General features: G+C 34.8%; 1 protein-coding gene across 3 annotated transcripts in view; it reads right to left on the bottom strand.

Moving 5' to 3' along the window:
• LOC145266564 (uncharacterized) overlaps positions 1-20,750 on the bottom strand; it is a 74,641-nt gene that overhangs the window by 49,778 nt on the left and 4,113 nt on the right. Inside the window, exon 1 of one of the 3 annotated variants that reach the window (XM_080122386.1) lies at positions 20,052-20,257. The exons of the other annotated variants lie outside the window; for them this stretch is intronic. The gene's annotated coding sequence lies outside the window, so the exon portion shown is untranslated. Of the gene's footprint in view, positions 1-20,051; positions 20,258-20,750 lie in introns of those variants that run through there. 3 annotated transcript variants of the gene reach the window in all.

Raw genomic sequence — 20,750 nt, forward strand, 5'->3', positions numbered from 1 at the left:
ATCATCAGTGTAGGGGTCACAATTCCTACTGGTCATGAGATTCAAACCCAGCCACCTCTGCCTCACTTATTGAATCAGATAAAATCTAATCGGTGAAAATGATCGATTTCATTTTTTTTTTTTTTTTATACAACAAACACAGAGTGACATTGTCAAACATAACTGACTAGTTAGAATCAAACATTTCAAAATTGTCAGCCAGTTTCATGACAAGTTGGAATATTGTTAATTCTTCAGTACGCATAAAATCATTGTCATGAACATTATTTATGATATTTGTTAGAAGCATTTAAAGAACTCGGCGACCATTTTTTTTTTGGGGGGGGAAGTCATTTTGAATACACTTGAATATGATGATGATAATTAGTTTTCTTTTGCTATGAAAGTAGGTTATGACATAAAGACCAATTGTAAATTAAAACGCAAGTATTGGAATATGATATAAAGACTTAAAGTTTGGATTTGTTGAACTGGTTTTGAATAAACAAACAAACAAAAAAAAAAAATTGGTAAAATACAAATAAAATAGATATCGGATATGTTGTTTATTGACTGGCTGTTCAGAAAAAAATTTTTGAACAAATAGATAAATATTTTGAAGAAATAGATAAAAATGCGCGGTTGAAATTAACCTGTGCCTTTTTACTGAAAAATAAAAAGAATTCAAGCAAGAAAAATAACCTTAACAGAGTTTACAACAGTGCTCATTTCATCTATGAATATAAAAGCGAACATGTATGTATGCTTGTATGTGTGTTCGCTTTTTCTGTATGTCTACAAAAGGCTTTTTTCAGAGAAGCGGTCACTCGCTTCACAACTTTTTAAAACTTTTTATATCACATAAATCGTAATATCTCACAGTTAACAACGAAGCTCACCTGTCTATTTAATTTGCTCGATTTCGGGAAGATAAATATTCAAAATTTGTCGCTCGCCACATGTGGGTTAGTCTTTTTCCTATAACATGTTGGGAAAATACTATCCCCGCAGTCAAACTTGACTTCATTAACTCATTAAAACGGGCACCTGCCAAATCCAAGTAATTAAATAAATTCAAACGTGCTTCCGTTAACATCTTGCGGTGGGGCAATCGTTAACGTCGCACGTTTTTTTTTTTTTTTTTTTTTTCACACTTTAATTTACAACTTTGCCTCAACGGTTCGGGTTCGATCCTCATACTTACTTTTTTTTTACCCCCCCCCCACACACACCCGGGCAATACCGGGTACCCCTCGCTAGTTCTTGACTAAAGGTAATAGTATAAGCGAAAATTTTCAATCTATTATATAAAGGGTAGTCGTCTGTGTTCTATTTAGTTTTTTTTTTTTTTATGGCTTTGAGCAACGCTGAGTAGCTCTGCTAGTCACCAATAAACTAAAATATAATTAGTTGCTTCCACTGATAACAGATCAACAAGACACGGAGTTGCAGATTTTGGTTTTCTATTTTTTATGCTAAACATTTCTACAAACACAAAGCATACTGGAGGAGTTTAAACGTCGGACCTAAATAGCATTTAAGCTGACATATCAAATTTGATTCTGACTAGCCAATTTTCATTATTTTTGGTATCACCTTATTGACAGTATAAGACTTCACTACCTGGACAACTAACAAAATGAAAGTGCTAGCTTTCATAATCATAAAAAAAAAAAAAAAAAAGCAAGAGAAATCTTTTTTTTTTTTTTTTTTTAGAATATAATAAAAAAAAAAAAAAAAAAGACTGTCTCTCCTATAACTAAAATTTAATTTCTTTTTCTGTATAAGTTTAATACATGCGTAGACAAATTAAAAACTAAAATGACTACACTGCATCCCAGTATCGGGTAAGTACAGATTATATATATATCTGTAGATGTAAAAGTAATTAATATTTATTTTAAAAAATAGAGTTATAAAGCTTCTTTATTAAAATTGAGCCCCTCTTAGGGAATTAAGAAAAAGTGTTCAACTTCAGCTTAAATGCAATATCCCAACTTCTGGTCATTGAATACTCTTTCTGACTTTACTATGTATGCCTGCTAACTTGATGCTTAATTTTCCTCAATTCTTGTGTTAATTGTGGGCAACCCCAAGGTAAAATGCTAGCCTATTAAGTGAAGGGCTAATACAGCTTGATCGCGTTGACACACTGGTTCTCCTCAGCTCACTGAAGTTAAGCAACATTGAGCCTGGTTAGTACCAGATGGGTGACTATTTCAGAATCCTAGGCACTGTATGTGCTCTCCGCTTATTTCGGCATTTGTTTCCAGTCGTCCTGAATACACTCCACTTGCCACTGGTATTTAACAATGTTGACTCAGGAGAAGTGTGATATACATACACACACACACTAGCGGAGGTATCCGGGTGTTTAGATGTGTGTGTGTGTACTCGGGGGGGGGGGGTATATCATAAAAAAGAATAAGCGAAGTAATAACCCTGTTTAAATATTATAAAATAAACAATGTTAAAACTTCTTTATAAAAATCGTTGCCCAAGTGTTTGTAGGTGTGTGTATTAGGTGGGGGAGGGGGTTAAAAAAAAAAAAGTAATGGTAAGTATGTAGGATCGAACCCGAAGCCTTGAGGCGAAGGTTGAAAATAAAGTATGAGGGGAAAAAAAAAAAAAAAAAAAAAAAAAACCCTGACACGTTACCCGCTCGGCCAGCAAGAAAGAGTAACTGAAACACGTTTGAGTTTAAGTATAAAAAACGGAATTAACAGGTGCACACATTAAATGAGGTCAAATAGAAATGGGGCAGTTTTTTGGGGTGTGTTTACCCAACTTTGGCTGGTTTTGTTTTCCCAAGATGTTGGGGCGGCGGGGAGGACCAGCTCCCCATAAAAAGGGGATTGTCCAAATTGAATAGCAATTGTCTGATATAAAGAGTCCCCCCCCACATTGATCAAAAGCTGATTGCTTTCTGGACGTTCTCAGCACGATTGCTGGGAACAATGGCTTTGAATTAATTTTGCTTTTATACGAAAAAAAACAAATCAACGCCAGAGGGGTCAAAATAGCAATTGTGTAAAAGTCACTGTAAACAAATCTAGCTGTGACGCACATTCGTAATTTGTACATATTATGATCTACAGGGTATATAAGTTCTAAGCGATAGTAACCTCTGAGCCCCCCCCTCTAAAAAAAAGTCTTTCTTGGACATACAAAAACTCTCACGCGTTTTGCCATATATATATATACTAGCGAGGGGTACCCGGCGTTGCCCGGGTGTTTAGAGGTGTGCGTGTAATAGGGGAATCAAAAAAGAATAAGCAAAGTAAGAACCCTGTTTAAATATAAAAATCAACGTAAATAAATCTAGACAACGCGTGTTCACAAATCGTACATATTATGATCTAGGGGCTATATAAACACTTTTAAGCGATAGTAACCCCCCCCCCCCACTCCCGGGACCGTCGGCGAAAAAAGCCTTTTCGAGACATACAAAAAATGCGTGCAGGCATTTGCCTTTTTTATATACAGGGTGGTCAAAAAGTCAGGTAACATTTTAAAGAAAAACGATATTAGCAATACACGTATATTTAAGTACCATACATTGAAATATAAAATGAAAGAAGAATATAAATGACACAACACATAGATTTAAAATTAAAGTTTATATATTACACTCAAATATTTAAACAAATAATATTAAACGAATAGAGATTATAATGGATCATATTGTTTTTTCTACCTTTAACATGTTACCTGACTTTTTGACCACCCTGTAGACTAGCGGGGGGGTACCCGGCGTTGTCCGGGTGTTTGGAGGTGCGTGTTGAGCACAGAAAAAGAAGTGTCAGTAGGCAGGCAGGCGTGTGACGAACCCGAAGACAGAAAAGAAAGTGAAAGAAAACGTGACATTTTACTGCTACGCTACGAAGCCATAGGAAGCGAAAAGCGTTCAAATTTTGCAATCAATCAAAAAGTTGACTTGCTAAGTGAAGGAGTTCACGCAAATCCAGAAATGAATGTTGGCTGAAGGCCAGTTCAGCTTTCCGCCAGTTCATTTATTTGTTTCCCCACGAAAAAGGGGGAACTCTGAAATGAATACAACTGTCTGATACGAAGGATTTTCCCAACATTGATCAAAGCTGATTGCTTTCAAAACGTCCTGGCACGAAAGGCCGCCGACTGCTTTCCTTCGATGAGTTTTGCTCTATTTATACGATAAAGACCAACACACGAAAGGACCGAATAGGACTTTTTTTGAAAAGTTGACATAAAGAAATGTAGATATGACGTCTGTTTGAAATCGTAGATATGATTTAGGGAGTATATAAACAGTTGTAATAGTAACCCTCTCGAAACCCCCTCCCCTCGAAAAAAAAAAGCTTTTCTTGAACAAACACATGCGCCACTTTTGCCTTGTATATATATATATATATATATATATATACATACATATATACACATACTAGCAAAAGTACCTGTCGTTGAGTTTGTTCAAAAACAGCCTACAGAAAATGGACTCTTGATTTATGAAAGTTTATGAAAGCAAAATATGATGAAAGTAAAAATAAAATAGATAATCCCCATAATTTATTATACCATACCTGTTCACATTTAAACACTTATCACAATATTCTGTGGATCTATATCAAAAAACCTTGTTAAACTTTGTGACATATTTCCATTCTATGGAGGTCGGGTGTGAACGAACACCCCATGATTTTATTATACCATATTTATTCAAACTGAAACATAATTATCAAAGTATACTTACGCAGATGAATATGAAAAGCCTTTATTAAAGTTTGTGCCTATTTCCATTCTATGGAAGCCAGGCGCGAACGCAGACCCCGACAATTTTATTATACCATCCCTATTTAAGTTAAAACATACTTATCAAAGTATTCTTATGTACATCTATATCAAAAACCCTTGTAAACGTTTTTTTTTTTTATTTTTTATTTCCATACTTTGTGGACCAGGCACGAATGCAGACCCCACAATTTTAATGAACCACGGTTCTGCCAGATCAAATAGACCCATTCCTGAGTCTCGATACATCTATCATTATATGTAATCAGTTTTTTAAAAGTCAACCATATAGCAGCCTATTCATGACCAGACACACACACAGACATTCAGCTTTATATTATATATTTTTTTTACACATACATGTATACATATATATGCATATTAATGACCAGAATGGGGGATCTCACCATCTGAAGCAATTACAATATTTTGGTAAATCTTAAGTCTTAAGTGACTCACAGAATGGAACCTTATACCCTAGAAGACATTATTATTTCAAAGATTTGCACATTTCTTGGGGAGGGGGCGGGTCATGCAAAACATGACAGGGAAAAAATAACAACATCAATTTTGGTGCAGTTTTGTTCAGGAAACCAGTATCTTCAGACAGCCCGAAGTAGTAACACCAAATGCCCTAACAAGTATTACCACTCTGGGGCAAAGTGGACCTGTGAGCAATCTATAATATAAATCTCACCTGTATGTTTAAATGTATGTATGTTTGTACGTCTGCCTAAAACTTTCAACAGAGGTGACGGATTTTCACAAGATCGGTATCGTTTTAAAACTCGACCTTTCAGACGACAAATATCGAAAAATTGGCCAAAAACATTAATTCCTTCACCTTCAACCGGGTAGTTTTCTACAAAGGGGAGTCGATTTTTTGGTGAGCCATTTTGAAAGTCATCATATCAGTTGGATTGACTTTACTAATTCTAACGTTCCGAACTTCCAGTCGTGTTATGGAGTAGCGGTAAGACGTCAGGTTTTTTTTTCACTTTCTTTTCCACCTTTGCATCACGGGTTCAAGCCTGCCTGCCTACTACCACTTTTTTTTTTTTTTGCTCAACACACATCTCCAAACACCCGGGCAAGGCCGGGCACCCAGAATAGTGGTAACTAAAGGGTAACGTCTCCATAGCCTCCAAATTGGATCTCATCAATGAAGGTCTTTAAAAGGTCATACCCAGGCCATCTAAATATCAGATACGACAAATATTACTCGGACAATTAAATTAAAAGGGTAAGCAAAAATAAATAAATAAAAATGAAGTTGAGATGGAAAGTTCAGTTCACAGGGTCTTGGATATGACCTTAAACTATATCCGTTGGTGAGGCCCCACCTTGCCGGTTTTGGGGAGTGTAGCACCACCCTTTAATTGCCATTGCTCCCAGGTCCACTCTGACCTATATATATATATTCTATTAAAATATTGTTCTTCAAAATCACTGGATTCAACATTAAATAATCTGAAAAGAGTTGATATGCTGTAAAACAAAAACAACCAACCAATCAGTTCGCAGATGGAGGACTAAGAAAAAAAATGCTAAAAATAAACCCTAGAGAAAGAAGGATAAATAAAGACCTGACCAGAGATAGGTTGGTTTGGAAGTTCATAAAGCTGTCTAATGCATATCAGTATGTAATGTATGTGATGACGAAGTGCCATCATGATAGCTCATCAGTGTGGCTGACTAACAGGATTCAAATTCATAACCACTAAGCCTGTAGTTGGGTACAATAACAGTTACGCCAAGAAAAACCTGAAATTATGTGCTAATTTATAGCTTATCAATTTGTGTATTGACATTTTTGTTATTTTTTTGGCAACAAAACTCAGGAAAACTAATACCAGGAATAAAATCAGTACTAAAATAGAGCAAAAATATGACATACACACACATATATATATTGAGTAAAACGATTCATAAAATGAGCTTATTACATATCTAAAGAATAATGGGCACCCATTTCTGATTAATTTTGGGAGAGAAAGGACCTCCCCTTTTCTCCCGAAATTAATCAAAGTTCCATACCACCAACGGACTTTATATACACCAGACATACCAGCAACTTGGTTATAAAATAATTATACATCGAGGTTAGGAAAGATAGACAAATAAACAGTTAGACATTTCTCTACTCAAAAATACCCGTCTACTTTTGTTTGTTTTTCTTTACTTCACTTTCATGATTCCGATCTTACTTCGCATTGTTTTTGGCTTTTAAAACTTCCATATATTCCTTTACCAACAAGGCTTCAAGCAAACTACTACCTACTTTATATATATATATATATATATATATATATATATAGACTTATATGTAATTATACTGAGTTCATGAAATTCAGTACATTTTCATATACCAATGGGTTTTAAGCCAAAAATGGTTGACTTAAAGAGTAAGCTACAAAATTATCAAATTTTATAATTGAGCATTAATATACTGTGTAAGCAAAAACAAGACTTCAAAACAAGGTGTTGGTGGCAACAAAAAGTGTATTTCAATTTACGTTACAATTGTTTCCATGTCCAGTTCGACAATTTCAAGCATTATGTCGTTTGAAAATTTTCAAATTTTTCCACCAACACCTTGTTTTGAAGTCTTGTTTTTGCTTACACAGTATATTATATATATATATATATATATATATATATATATAAATAAATCAGGAGTACCAATTTTAAATATACAAACTCGCAGTCTGTCCAGCATTGCCTAGTTGTAAAATATGCATAAATATATTTTAATTAATGCATAGATATTAATCGTAATGTTAAATTCCTTAGAAAAAGTTTTAAAAAAAAAAAAAAACGCAAAGAAACTGAGACATGTGCATGCGAGTATTGTTTTTTTCTAAAAAGTCCACTTCTTCTAAATAAAAAAATACTCGAGCCAAGATCGAAACCAAAACCTCATGACAGTGAGTCAAGTACGATAACCATTAGGCCAGCTTGACACAATCTGAAAAAAACCTTTTCAACCCGACTTATTTTTAACATAAGTAATTTGTCATGTGAACGATTCACACATGCGGATTTGTGAAACATTTGACAAACAGATAAAAATTTTATATATATATATATATATATATATATATATATATATGATTTTTATATAAAATATAAAAATCATATATATTTGATATATATATGTAATTTTTTTACAGGAGTCTTGGTTTATTAAAAAAAAAAAATAAAAAAAAAAAAAATTGTTTTAAGCAATGCCATATCCAGATTTTGTGGTTTTAAATTGACACCCAGGTCAGACATTTTTTTCACCTCCAGCCTGACTTCCAGCCTGTATTTCCATGTCTAGGACACTTTACTAATCGGAATTTCCTTATATAGATAAGCAAGGAGTTACACTGTCGAGTGTTATGAACTAAGAAAACCGGATATTCATAGAAAACTGATTATGATTCAGAAAAACGAAATTATACTTTAAGGAAATGAGGAGGTTTTTGTATTTTTTTTTTTTGTTTTTGTAAACAAAAAAATTTTAAAAAAACTAATAAAAAAACTCAAAGATCCCCCCCCCCGCCCCAAAAAAGAACAACTCTATTCTTACTCTTTTCAATTAATCGTACAATAGAATGACCTTTAAAAATATACAATTACACAATTAATAGATTTCAGATAAGTGGGACACATTTTGCTGGTAACAAATTAGAATCACATGTTGAATGATAACTAAAAATGATGTTTTATTGCCTAATGTGAGTGAGTGAGTGAGTGAGTGAGAGTGAGAGTGAGAGAGAGTGTTGGAACGATTAATTGGAATCAGGTATCGGAAAAATTGGAGTCTATTTTCTGATGTCAAAACGGATTTCCTTCAGGAGAAGGTCACTTTTTACAATTGACTTTTCCTTGTCTGTAAGGACCCGTGACACAGTGGTTAGAGTACTTGGAAAAATCAAAACATGTCATGCACTGGATAAAGTAGGGGAGGCTAAGGCAGTAGCCCTAGATATATCTAAAGCCTTTGACAGGGTATGGCACAATGGTCTTCTCATGAAAATCAGATCATATGGTATTATTAGACTAATACTTTACATCTTAAAGAAGAGAAGAATCCAGGTTGTCCTCAATGGTCGTACGTCAAAACAATATGATATAAATGCAGGTGTACCTCAGAAGTAGATCCTTGGACCTTTATTATTCCTGATATTCATAAATGACCTCCCTGATAAGATTGTCTCAGAAATGAGTATATTTGATGACAGCATCACGCACTATAACAGATGCAAAAGGAAAATGAATGAACATGTATCCAAGACAATCGCGGAAACCCTAGAGAAAGACCTCCAGTCAGTTGTGGAATGGGGACAAAAATTCAATGCTGCCAAGACTAAGTTTCTTTCCTTTAATAACTACAAGAAACCTGCTCAACCACTAATAGCCATAGCTAATGATACATTACCTGAAAGTACTTTGTTCAAACTCCTTGGCTTAACATTCACGGGGAACATGAATTGGAATAGATACATTGAGGTTATTGCCAAGGCTGCTGCAAAGAAGGTGGGCTCTCTCTCTACCGTGCTAGAAAGTTACTTATGCCAGAAAAAAAAAAAAAAAAAAAAAAATTATATATATATATATATATATATAAATAAATTTAGTTCATTTAATAAGGAGAAATCACATCATTAGGAGTACAGGAAATATATATGCTCTTTATACCTATGTATTTCAAAGTCTAATGCTTCTCATCAGAAGAGGAGAGGAGGTGCTTGGTAACAGACTGGAGATGTTGCATCTAGCGATAAGTACATTAGGAATAAAATAATGGTGCATATAAGCTCCACCTCTCATGTTGAGCTTTTTATCATCCTGATAAGTCTCCCTTTAAAGAATTTCTAATTCTGCTTGGTTCCCTCCATGGTAGAAGTTTAGGCTTCTTATCATGGGGGTCCCGATTTTGAATCTCGCTAGATTCAGCCACTCTGATGAGTCGTAGACGATGAAACACACATCAGTCGATAATTATATTTTAAATACATGTATCGCCCCACCCCCATTTGAGGGGCACCAAATTGGTCAAAGTGAAATTATTCCTAACCCCTATTTAGGTAAAAATGCACTTTCGGATAAATAACTGAATTTATTCAAAAAAGTATCACAAACAAAAACAAATAAAAATAACATATATATATATATGAGCAAATAGTTAATAAAACATGTTAAAAAACACTTTGAAATGAGTTAAAAACATTTAATCTGAAAAGGAAACACTAGATAAGTTGATAGTCCTTAATCCGCAGAGTTTCGAAGAAATACTTTCCTTCTCATCAGAGGGTAGGAATTAGCAAAATGCAGGATCGGATTTTGCATGCAAAAGTATTTGATGAAACAACAAGTCAAAGATCTTACTTGATAACAAAAAAAGTGAAGCAGAGGGAATATGGTGAAGAAAAAGGTGATTACACATGAATGGAGAGTCTGGTGGAAGATAAATAATCCAGTGACGGTAAAATCCAAATATATAACTTCAAGAAACTTTCTTGAAGTTATATATTTGGATTTTTACCGTCACTATGTTTTTAACTCATTTCAAAGTGTTTTTTAACATGTTTTATTAACTGTTTACTCGTATTATAAGCTCTATCTCCTATTTGGTTTTATCAAGCTTTTACATCTGGCTGAGATAACTTTATGAATATTAATTTTATCATTTTGGTAAATTTAATTGTAATTTTTATTTTATATATATACATATATATATATATATATATATATATACACATACACACACACACACACACACACACACACACACACACAGAGAAAGAGAGAGAGAGAAATAAAAAGGAACAAACCGAGTTATGTGTTCAACGTTTTGTCTTTATTTCGAGACTTCCTCTAGATGAAATAAAGACGAAACGTTGATGACCATATAACTTGGTTTGTTCCTTTTTATTTTTCTATTTTGTTGGAATACTACTTCCATTAATCTTATATTATATATATATGTGTGTGTGTGTGTGAAAAATACGCTTTTTCAATTATATTTCACCCTTCATTCATACCAATCCTTGTATTTAAGCTCAATGCATGTTAAACATAACAAAACATATACAAGCTGCCTTAAATAAGTTTCCAGACTTTTTTTTATACGAGCACTTTTATTGATAGTGAACACATAAAACTAGTTCCCTTCAAAGTAATCTCCTCTGGCTGCAATGCACTCTTTGTACCATTACAACAACTTCTGGAAGGTCTCATAGAAATCCTTCTGTAAGCGTGTCAATGACCCCCATCACAGCCTCTTTCATCTCCACCTCGAGCTTTGGAAATAACCAAGTCACCGGGAGCTAGATCTGGATTATAGGGAGGATGAGGAACTGTCTTGATGCTCACTTTGGTCAAATAGTCTGTGACAAGGATGGAGTTGCAGAGTGGTGCATTGTCCTGGTGGAAATGCCACTGACCTGATTTGAAGAGTGCTGGCCTCTTCCGACAAAATCTTTTCCTGAACTCCCTTAAAACTTCAACATAGTATTCCTTGTTGACTGTCTGTCCAGTGGGAACCCAGTGGATGTAAATCATGCCTGTGCTGTCAAAAAAAATTACTGGGTGGATTAGCTCTGTCAGGCCTTCTTGAGTCTGAGGGAGCCAGCATACTTCCACTGGGAACTCTTGGTCTCTGGGTCATAGCAGTAGATCCAGCTTTCATCACAGATCACTAGAGCATCAAGAACTGCGGGATCTAAATTGATCAGCTCAACTATCTCTGCTGTCATGACGTCTTTCTGATCTCCTCTGAGCACCCTTGGGACAAACTTTGCGCAAAGTTTCTGCATCTTCAGTTCCTTGTGAATACTCGTGTGCACAGTTCCCACACTGACATCAAACTGAATTTATTGTCTCTAGACACACGACGGCCCTTATTTATGAAATTCTTTATTTTGCCAATCAACTCTAGTGTTCTGACTTCCTTACTCCTCCCACATCCTATCATCCCTCACAGACTAACTACCTTTCTTGACTCTCTTATGCCACTCAAAAACTGATGTCAGATTCATGCAAGATGGTCCAAAAGCAGTCTGAAGTATTCCATACATTTCTGTGAAATTTTTTCCAAGTTTAAAACAGAATTTTATTGCATATCGTTATTCTAAAGTGTCCTCATATCTAGATTACATTTTTGAAATTTACCAGCTGTGACAATCAGGGTGTATTCCAATTCCTGCTGCAGCTGTTCATTTGAACCTGAAGCCATAAAATTGATCAGTCATCTCATAAGATGTATAGCAATAAGATACTCTCCCCCCCCCCTATAAAAAAAAAAATTTTTAATGTTACGAAGTGAAATGTATAAGAAGCAAGTTTAGTATAAAGACACTGGTGAAGAAAAGTTATTCACCAAGGTACACAAAAGGATGCTGAAATAGGATTGTTAATCAAGGTGTGGCAGTGACAGGGACAAAATACTGGACATAGAAATCAACACATTTATGAACGGTTTGTGAGTCACTGTGCTCGCCCCAAGAGAGCGAGCCAATATGAAAGAGGATGATATGGTCGAAATAGAGGATGAAGAAGCAGAAGACCACAGAAATGAACATTGTCTAGTGGGAGAGAACATGGCTATCACAATATATTACCATTGTATATATGTTCCTTAAAATTATATTTTCATGTGCCAGATTTTTACTTTTTATCTCTTTATAAAGCCCACACCATAGCGGGTAAAATGACTTTTTTTTTTTTTTTTTTTTTAGGTCTTTCTCATTTAGATATCTACAGATAAAAACACATTTGGATTTATCATAGTGTGGAGAACATAATAAAATGAGAGTCAACTCCTCAGATTGGGAGTCAATCTGAGCAGACAGCAGACCTTGAAAAATTATAAATATATAATTAAATAGAGACGATATAATCCGATTATCCAGATGCACAGTAAAAAAAAAAAAAAAAAAAAAAATTACTTCAAATCCAATCGAGAAGTCAATGCAAACTTAACACAAATAATGAATATTGAACGATCATTTAATTCAAGACCGTGACAAAATGACTGAAAAAAAAAAAAATTAAAAAAAATAATAAAATAAAATAAAATAAAAAATAGATGTACCGCATTTCTGAATTTTGAGTGTTATTTTCACGTTTCAGTTGATGTAACCTTCGGCTTTCTTCAGGTTTATCTTATTGAACTCGAGGAAATATTTCTGTCGAACTTAAGAATTTGGATGGAATTTTGAACAGAACCTTTTATTTACTTCCTGGGGGTACCATGTTCTCGTTCCATCAGCCATGATTGGATAAAGGTCCTAAGTAATTCGCAATTGTATTTTTTAGTCAGAAGGTGAGGGTCTAGGTGGTACCGACCGCAGGAGCAGATCTCAGTGGTAGTAACAAATATTTGAACGAATATTGTGAATTAATTAGGACCTCTATCCAGTCATGGCTGACAGAACGAGAGCATACTACCCCTGTGAAGTAAATAATGGGTTCCATTCGAAATTCCAGAGTTTGACAAGATACATCTGAAGAAACCTTATCAACCACCAATAACTATGGCTAGAGATATTTTACCGGAGAGCACTTCGTTCAGGCTCCTTGGCTTAACGTTCACAGGAAACATGAGTTGGAATAGATACATTGAGATCATTACTAAGGCTGCTGCAAAGAAAGTGGGTTCTCTATATCATGCTAGAAAGTTACTTACGCCTGAAAGTATCCTGTACATCTACAAAGCCACCATTCGCCCATGTATGGAGTACTGCTGTCATATTTGGGCTGGTGCATCTGCTACTAATCTTTCACTCCTAGACAGGATCCAAAAGAGTCGCCAACCTAATAGGTCCTGAACTGTCATCTAAGTTTCAGCCTCTGTCCCACCGACGAAATGTCGCATCCCTCTGCCTGTTTTACAAGTATTTTAATGGCGGATGCTCTGACGAACTACAAGCACTTGTACCCCCTCGACGAAAATAGCCCCGACAAGCAGCAAAGTCCCATCTCTGCACAGTAGAGATCCCGAGATGTAAGAAAGCCTTTTACTCTAATAGCTTCTTCCCCAGAACGACAGGAATTTGGCATTCTCTTCCGGTTTCCTGCTTCTCCAACTGTACTGACATGCAGAAGTTCAAGTGTAACGTGAACAGACATCCTGCTGCTAAACCCCCTACATAGTACCTCTGGAACTTAGGTCCCTGATAGTACCTATTTACTATGCCTCCCCACGGGACAGAGTTAGACACCAGGGTCGTTTTTTAACGTGGAGAAAAGGTACAAAAATAAAAATTGTCTCAGTCGTGAAGGATTTCTCCTCCACCGAAAGAGAACAAGAAATGGAAGTGCAGCATCTGAAGAACAGATACTACACTTTGATCTTGTCCCGAAGGCCAAGATAAATATTTTTTAGGTCCCTGATAGTAGCCGCCTACATCAAAGCGGTAATATGCCTTGTTTGAGGTGAAAATGTCAAAAAAAAAAAAAAAAAAAAAAATTTTTTTAAAGTCGGACAGAAACGTGAAAAATCACTCAAGATGAGAACAGTTGTCCGATGAATCCAAGTAATATGAATAACCACTCCTCATCTCAAAAGTTCAGAAATGTAAAATGTCAGCCATTACAATGATGAAAAGGGGGGTTATGTATGTCCCCTGTATTCACAACCTTCAAAGTGTTTACATTTACTTCACATTCCATCAGCCATAACTGGATAGAGGTCCTAAGTAATTTGCAATTGTATTTTTTGGTCGGCCACACTAAGAATTCAATGAGAAATATTCCAGAGTTCGACAAGATACACCTGAAGAAGGTTGGAGGTTACATCGACTGAACTGCAGTGAGAGATGGGAATAGTAGTCCCAAGATTCCAAACAATAGAAAACGTATTGCAGTGGAATATTGTAGATTTGGCTTGCGAGACAGAAGAAAGAATGAAAGACGAAGAGATAGATATATTTATATTTTGCAGCGGACTTAAACTGATTAGCTTCCACCGAGTGTTGTTTATTTCCGGCGTCTCATTATGCATGCCTGGTATTTGTTTTTTTTTTTTTGTTTTAACTTTCTGTGGGAAAAATAGAGAAGGTTTACTGACAAAACATGCTCATGTTTGTCTCTCCTGTGGGCTGAGAAGGAAAAAAATGAAAAGGTTCAAGATGGCAACCGTGATCTTTTAATGATGTCCAGTCTCGCACAGTTCTATAAAAAAAGAAATCACGTCTCACACATGATTTTGAGGTGCACCCAGGCACCATAAAAGCAGGTCGCTGATGAGGGGGAGTGGTCATTAACTCAAATGGAAGCAAGTAACGCTAGAGCGCTGGTACCCAAATCATTTTTATTTAACTTTAGAAATCATTACTATATATTGGGTACAATATAATAATCAATAGAAAATTAGCAACATAATAAATACGAAATCTGTATCAATTAAAATATCATGATGTCAGTGTATTTTACGACAGAGCATTTACCGGGCAGCATGTTAGTATATATAATGTTCTGTATTACACTAGCTGCTGTTATGCTCAAGACAGAAGAGATTCGCCAAAGTGATTTTTCGATTAGGTGGAAAGATCTTCTCCAACCTCTCCTACGCTGATGACATCGCTCTTGTTAATGAATGCACACAAACTTCAAGTTTTTGTTAATCTATTAGCAAAGAATGCAAATAGGATAGGATTAGAAATAAACCAAGAGAAAACAGAATGTATGTCTACAGCTAAATCACAGTTTAACCTGCACATGACTATTCACAGTAAACCCAAACAGGTCACCCAATTCATTTATTTAGGGCAAAAACCGACTTTCTCCAGTGATCGTGACGACATTAAAACACGGGCTGGGCGGCTTTCTAAAAACACAATACCGTTCTAAAATCAAAAAGGCTGCCGATAACTGTTGAAATAAAAGTTTATTTAATTTATGTTCTCCCAGTAGTTTTATATGGCCTCGATTGTATCACATGGACTAAACAATTAATTAGTCAACTGCATGGAGGTGTTTCAAAATCACAATGCGTTTTATTGGGATATCCCCTGATTGAAAAAAAAAAAAAAAAAAAAAAAAAAAAAAAAAAACAGGATTTTTTTTTTTTTTTTTTTTTTTTTTACAAAGGAGTCGCCACTTATTAAGGCTCAGAGGCCACTTGAGGATAAGGGTTAATGAGTATAGTAAAGTGGGATAATATCGTAGTAATCGTTAGTATTGGAAATTTGGTAAATTGGATTACTTAAGGAAATGGCTCATCAAGAACTTGTTTACGTTCGACTTGAAGACGACCATATTGCAGTCAGTTGGAAAGCAGGAAAATGGAACAGAGTTACACATGCGTGCAGTTCTAAGAAAGAAACTTTGTTCATGGAATCTAGGTTTAGGCACAGATAAAGAGTGGGGGAAAATGATATTGGTTTCAGATAACGAGTGTTTTTCATGAAAGTTTGGCGAGGGAAATCATAGATTGGAGCTCAGACAAGCACTTACCATGAATAACAATAAAACAGACAGACTCACAACGTCTTTTCTGTGGGAAAGAGGTTGCAGGGAAGAGAAAAGGGCTTCCACCACAAGGCTACGAAGTCTATTTGCAACTCGGTTAAGGCAAGATAAGGTCTAAAAAAAGTTGAACCCAGACATCTCACTCTTTTTCTTCTCTACTTTAATCCAGAACTGATAGCATGCATCCAACAGTGCCTCACCGTGGTGGGTGTGGGGTAGGGGATGGGGGGAGCTGTTTGCACTAAAAAGATGATTAAAACCCATCGCAACTTAACAAACACATTTAAACATTCTTTCAATTTCTTTCTAATAATATAAAAAGCAATGAACACTCTCTTTAATAACTTTTAATTCATTCATATAACTGAGCGGAGAAGTTTTAATATGATGTTACAGTCCCATGAGACGCATGGCACTAAAACTGTCGACATTGGAACTCTTCTATATCTAAATTAAAGACTCCCTTACTCTGCAAGAACTCTTAATATTTGCAAATATTCTATTCCTTATATTGCTATAATCCTCTATTCCTAAGCACATCTCTCGTGTGGATGCATGTCTCTTGATTCTTCCTTTATTTGTTTTGCTTTTTTTCATTTAATATGTCTCTTGTTTTTCTTTTTTTCTCTTTTGTAGCAACCGCTCCATACGGTCGGAAATCTTCAGCAGAGACATTCATAACAATCACCGTTTCAACGCTCATGTATATCAGAATGCGCAAGCACACAATGCTGCAATTTGATCATTCACACGCATGGTGATATACCAAGTAGGCTGGAATGTTCGAGAACACCTGTATATAAAGATTTGCCCTGTGAAAAGCAAATCAGTTCAGTTTTGTTCCAGTTTCTTTTGTCTTCTGCAAAACTGGATCTAAAAATAACTCCACCCTTCGAAGGTGTTACAATTCCCCATCTTGAATTTGCATGCCAAGCACTACAAACCTAAAATTCTCACCATGGAAAATTACCACATTGAACGGGAATTTAAATCTTCATTTTTAACAATGTTTTTTTTTTTTTTTTAACTACGGTTTTCTTATGTGATGAACATGCACATATTTCGCTTACATGGTTTAACGACTGTTTTCCTTTCAGAAAATAACCACATTCAAAGTCAAACCACGTGTCACTTGGTTCATAAAAATCAGTAATCTTAAACTTCATGCCATTTTTACGAGATCCTCATTTAGCTAAGCTTGCATAATGAACACTTGTTACAAGAAAACACTAACGTTGGAACAATTTGAATTAATATTTCGCTAACACATAAATAAATGTAATTTCATATCACTACAGCGATCTCTAGTTCTTTGTCAAGTGTCATTATTTTCTGGAGTTATTCATACTTTTATTTTTATGTATGTGAGGATGTGATTTGGTGAAAATTATCTTTAACGGTCCCGCGGATAATCTACTATTTTCGACTTCTAGAGATTCCTACACCTGCAACCTCCGTCTTAAAAAAAAAAAACGATAGATCCTGATTATGAATTGGGGGAGGGGGGGAGGGGGTGCCGACTCACACCCCTTACTAAATAGGGACGCTAGCCCAAAGTCTTATTCTTTTTAATTTTATCAGCTTGTCCAAGCTGAGGATGGAGCATCCTCTCGGATGCCAAGCATTCACCCGTTAACTGAGAGATCTTTTTAAGATTCGAACCGTCCCTTCAAAAGTGGCATTGTTTGATTTTCTGGCACTTGGTTCATTGGGTATATTTGCCAGGTAGTTTTGGAAATTCTTTCTCATGGGTCTAGTTGCTCCTATAATAACTGGAACCCCCCACCCCCCACCCATGGAGATTTTACAAGTGGTGCCCCCCCCCAAACGACCTCCATACATCCAAACACATTGGAAGTCACACTCAGCAATGAACAGAGAAAATGAGAAATTTTTTGCAAATTAATAAAAATAAAAAAAATAAACGAAAAGTACATAAATTAAATTCATATGTCGTCCTTTCTACATAATTTATGCCCAACCCTCTTTAAAAATGTATAAAGCAATTATGAAACGTGCTTGCAAAGCAAAATGACAATATTAATAAATAAATAAAAAAATAACTTACTTCCGAGGAAGTCGTTATAAAGATTTATTTCAGCTATTTTTTTTTTTCATATAATTATTTGGACATTTATTAGGTGAATCTATCAGTATTTTGTTTTATTTCCGATTTTTGAGCGATTATCAAAACCCGCCAATGTTTTTTTTTTGTCGTTCCAACTTTTAAGCACTTGGCACTATTTGTGCTTCAAAGTAAATAAACGCTTTAAAATAAGTTAAAACACCAAAAGCTTATCTAGGTAAGGAGAAGAGTAACTATCTTGCCTTTGGTAACATTTGTTGTCTATAATAATAAATGCCCCCCCTTTTTTCTAATATAATTTAATTAGATGTACTTGGCATTGTCCAGTATTAAACGTAACATTAAATTCCTTAAAAAAGAGGGAGAGAGAGAGAGAAATGTGCATGCAAGTATTATGTTTTTTCTAAACAGTTCACCTCTTGTAAGTAAAAAAAAAAAAAAAAAAAAAAAAAAAAAAAAAGAAAGAAAAAGAATTTCTAAAGACAGTGAATCAAGTATGATAACCATTAGATCAGCTTGCCACCTTCTTTAAAAAGTGTTTTCAAACCCTGTGAAAGAGCTGACGAACAGATAAAAATCTGATGGCCTTAAAGTACCAACTTTTCAATTTTGACTCCTTAGCAACTCATTTTTCCGGATGAAAACTGATTAAAAAGTTTTCCACATGTCTGAATACCCTATATACTATCTAGATAAAAAATTCATTGAGTATATAGATTGAGAATTGTTCTCTCTCTCTCACACACACACACTTTTATAGATATACTAGACCACCCGTGACCCGTTGGGTCAGTACGTTATATTAGCTATGGAATTCATGTATGAGCGTGACACTTGTGGCATAAAGAAAAGAAAAAAAGAAAAAAAAAGAAAAAAAAGAAAAGAAAAAAAAAAAAAGAAAAAAAAAAAGAAAAGAAAAAAGAAAAAAAAAAAAGAAAAAAGAAAAAAAAAAGAAAAAGAAATTAGGGTTGCTTCTACTTATTTGAAAAAAAATGCGGATTTAACAATCCCAAAAATAAAATCCGTTCGTCATACGCAACTAAATTATATAAGCCCTATGCATCTTAGTAAGGAGGAAGGGGTATATACTTAACATCTGTTTCTCCTCGAGCCCCCCCCCCCCCCAATCAACACAGATTAGACCATTCCTGTAATGACCTGGTCCCTGTTGACTGCAGTGTAATGCTATTCCTGAGCAGTTCTAGGTCCACTGTCCAAGGCTTTGCCTTCACTTTGAGACGGGTTTAGTTTCTTGCTCGTCGCCGGAGGTGCCTTTCCCGAGGAATGCCAATGGGGGCTGCTCAAGCACTTTTTGCAGGTCAGAGTGCCCCTCCTTGGAGGCACCGACTTCTGAATCCCACATAACAGGAGTAAACACTTAACATCTGTTTCTTTTAATAAAAAAAAAAAAAAAAAAAAAAAAAAAAAAAAAAAAAAAATTTATATATATATATATATATATATATATTTATGCATAATATGGACCACACTGAAATAACGTTATTAGAAACCCATTCTTAACATGGAATGGGGATGGGGTGGCTTAAAAAAAAAAAAAAAACTATTCTATACTTTCACCGTACAATTTAACAAAGATACAGTAAAAATTGAAAGAAGCTTGAAAATTCTGTTTATAAAAATAGCGCAGAATTAACTTATTTTTTAATACTAAAAAGTAGAAACGGGCAATTTTATTTAAACAATAATTAATAATAATTAATAAGGTAAATTTTTACTTTTCCACCTCAATACTCACCTTTAAAATGACGACTTTAATAGGTTTTCAAGTATGCTGAAAACGTATATCACACTTAAATTTGGTGCTGACAAGTAGTTTTCTGAATATTGAGACTTTTTTCCAATCAATTAATAAATGTCAGTAGTGTTCACCATTCTTAACATGGGGAGGATTTATAACACGCATGTGCATTAGTACTTGTTCGGTTCGGAAAAAACGGCCTTCTGTAAAAACAAAAATTATACTGAATAATAAAGATTTTAATACCGAGAAAACTACTTGTCTGACCTAGATTTAAATGTGATATTCGTTTTCAGCATACTCGAAAACCTAGCAAAGTCGTCAATTTCACGATGAATGTTGATTTGCAGTTAAAGTAAAAAAAACAAAAAAAAAAAAACGACTTCCACCCCCCAATAGTAAAATGATACTAGGTTTTCAGGTGCTTATACACTTATGTTATTGTACTATTTTTTTTTTTTAAATAGTAGTTTCAGGTTAAATTCAAGTTTTACGATGTATTTTTTTAATCAAATTGTTAGGTTAAAGTACAGAACATCCTCCCCTCATGTTAAGAATGGCTTTCTAAATATTATTTCAACACGGTAACATAAGTGCGTAAGTACCGGTTTTCGTTGTTAAATTAAAAAGTTTATTCAAACTTTTCTTTTTCTTGTAACAAACATTCACCATTTCAAAAATTATTGTAAAAAAAAA

Source organism: Euprymna scolopes, chromosome 41 (genome assembly GCF_053919585.1).
Source record: "Euprymna scolopes isolate OS-2025 chromosome 41, ASM5391958v1, whole genome shotgun sequence".
NCBI lineage: Eukaryota > Metazoa > Mollusca > Cephalopoda > Sepiida > Sepiolidae > Euprymna > Euprymna scolopes.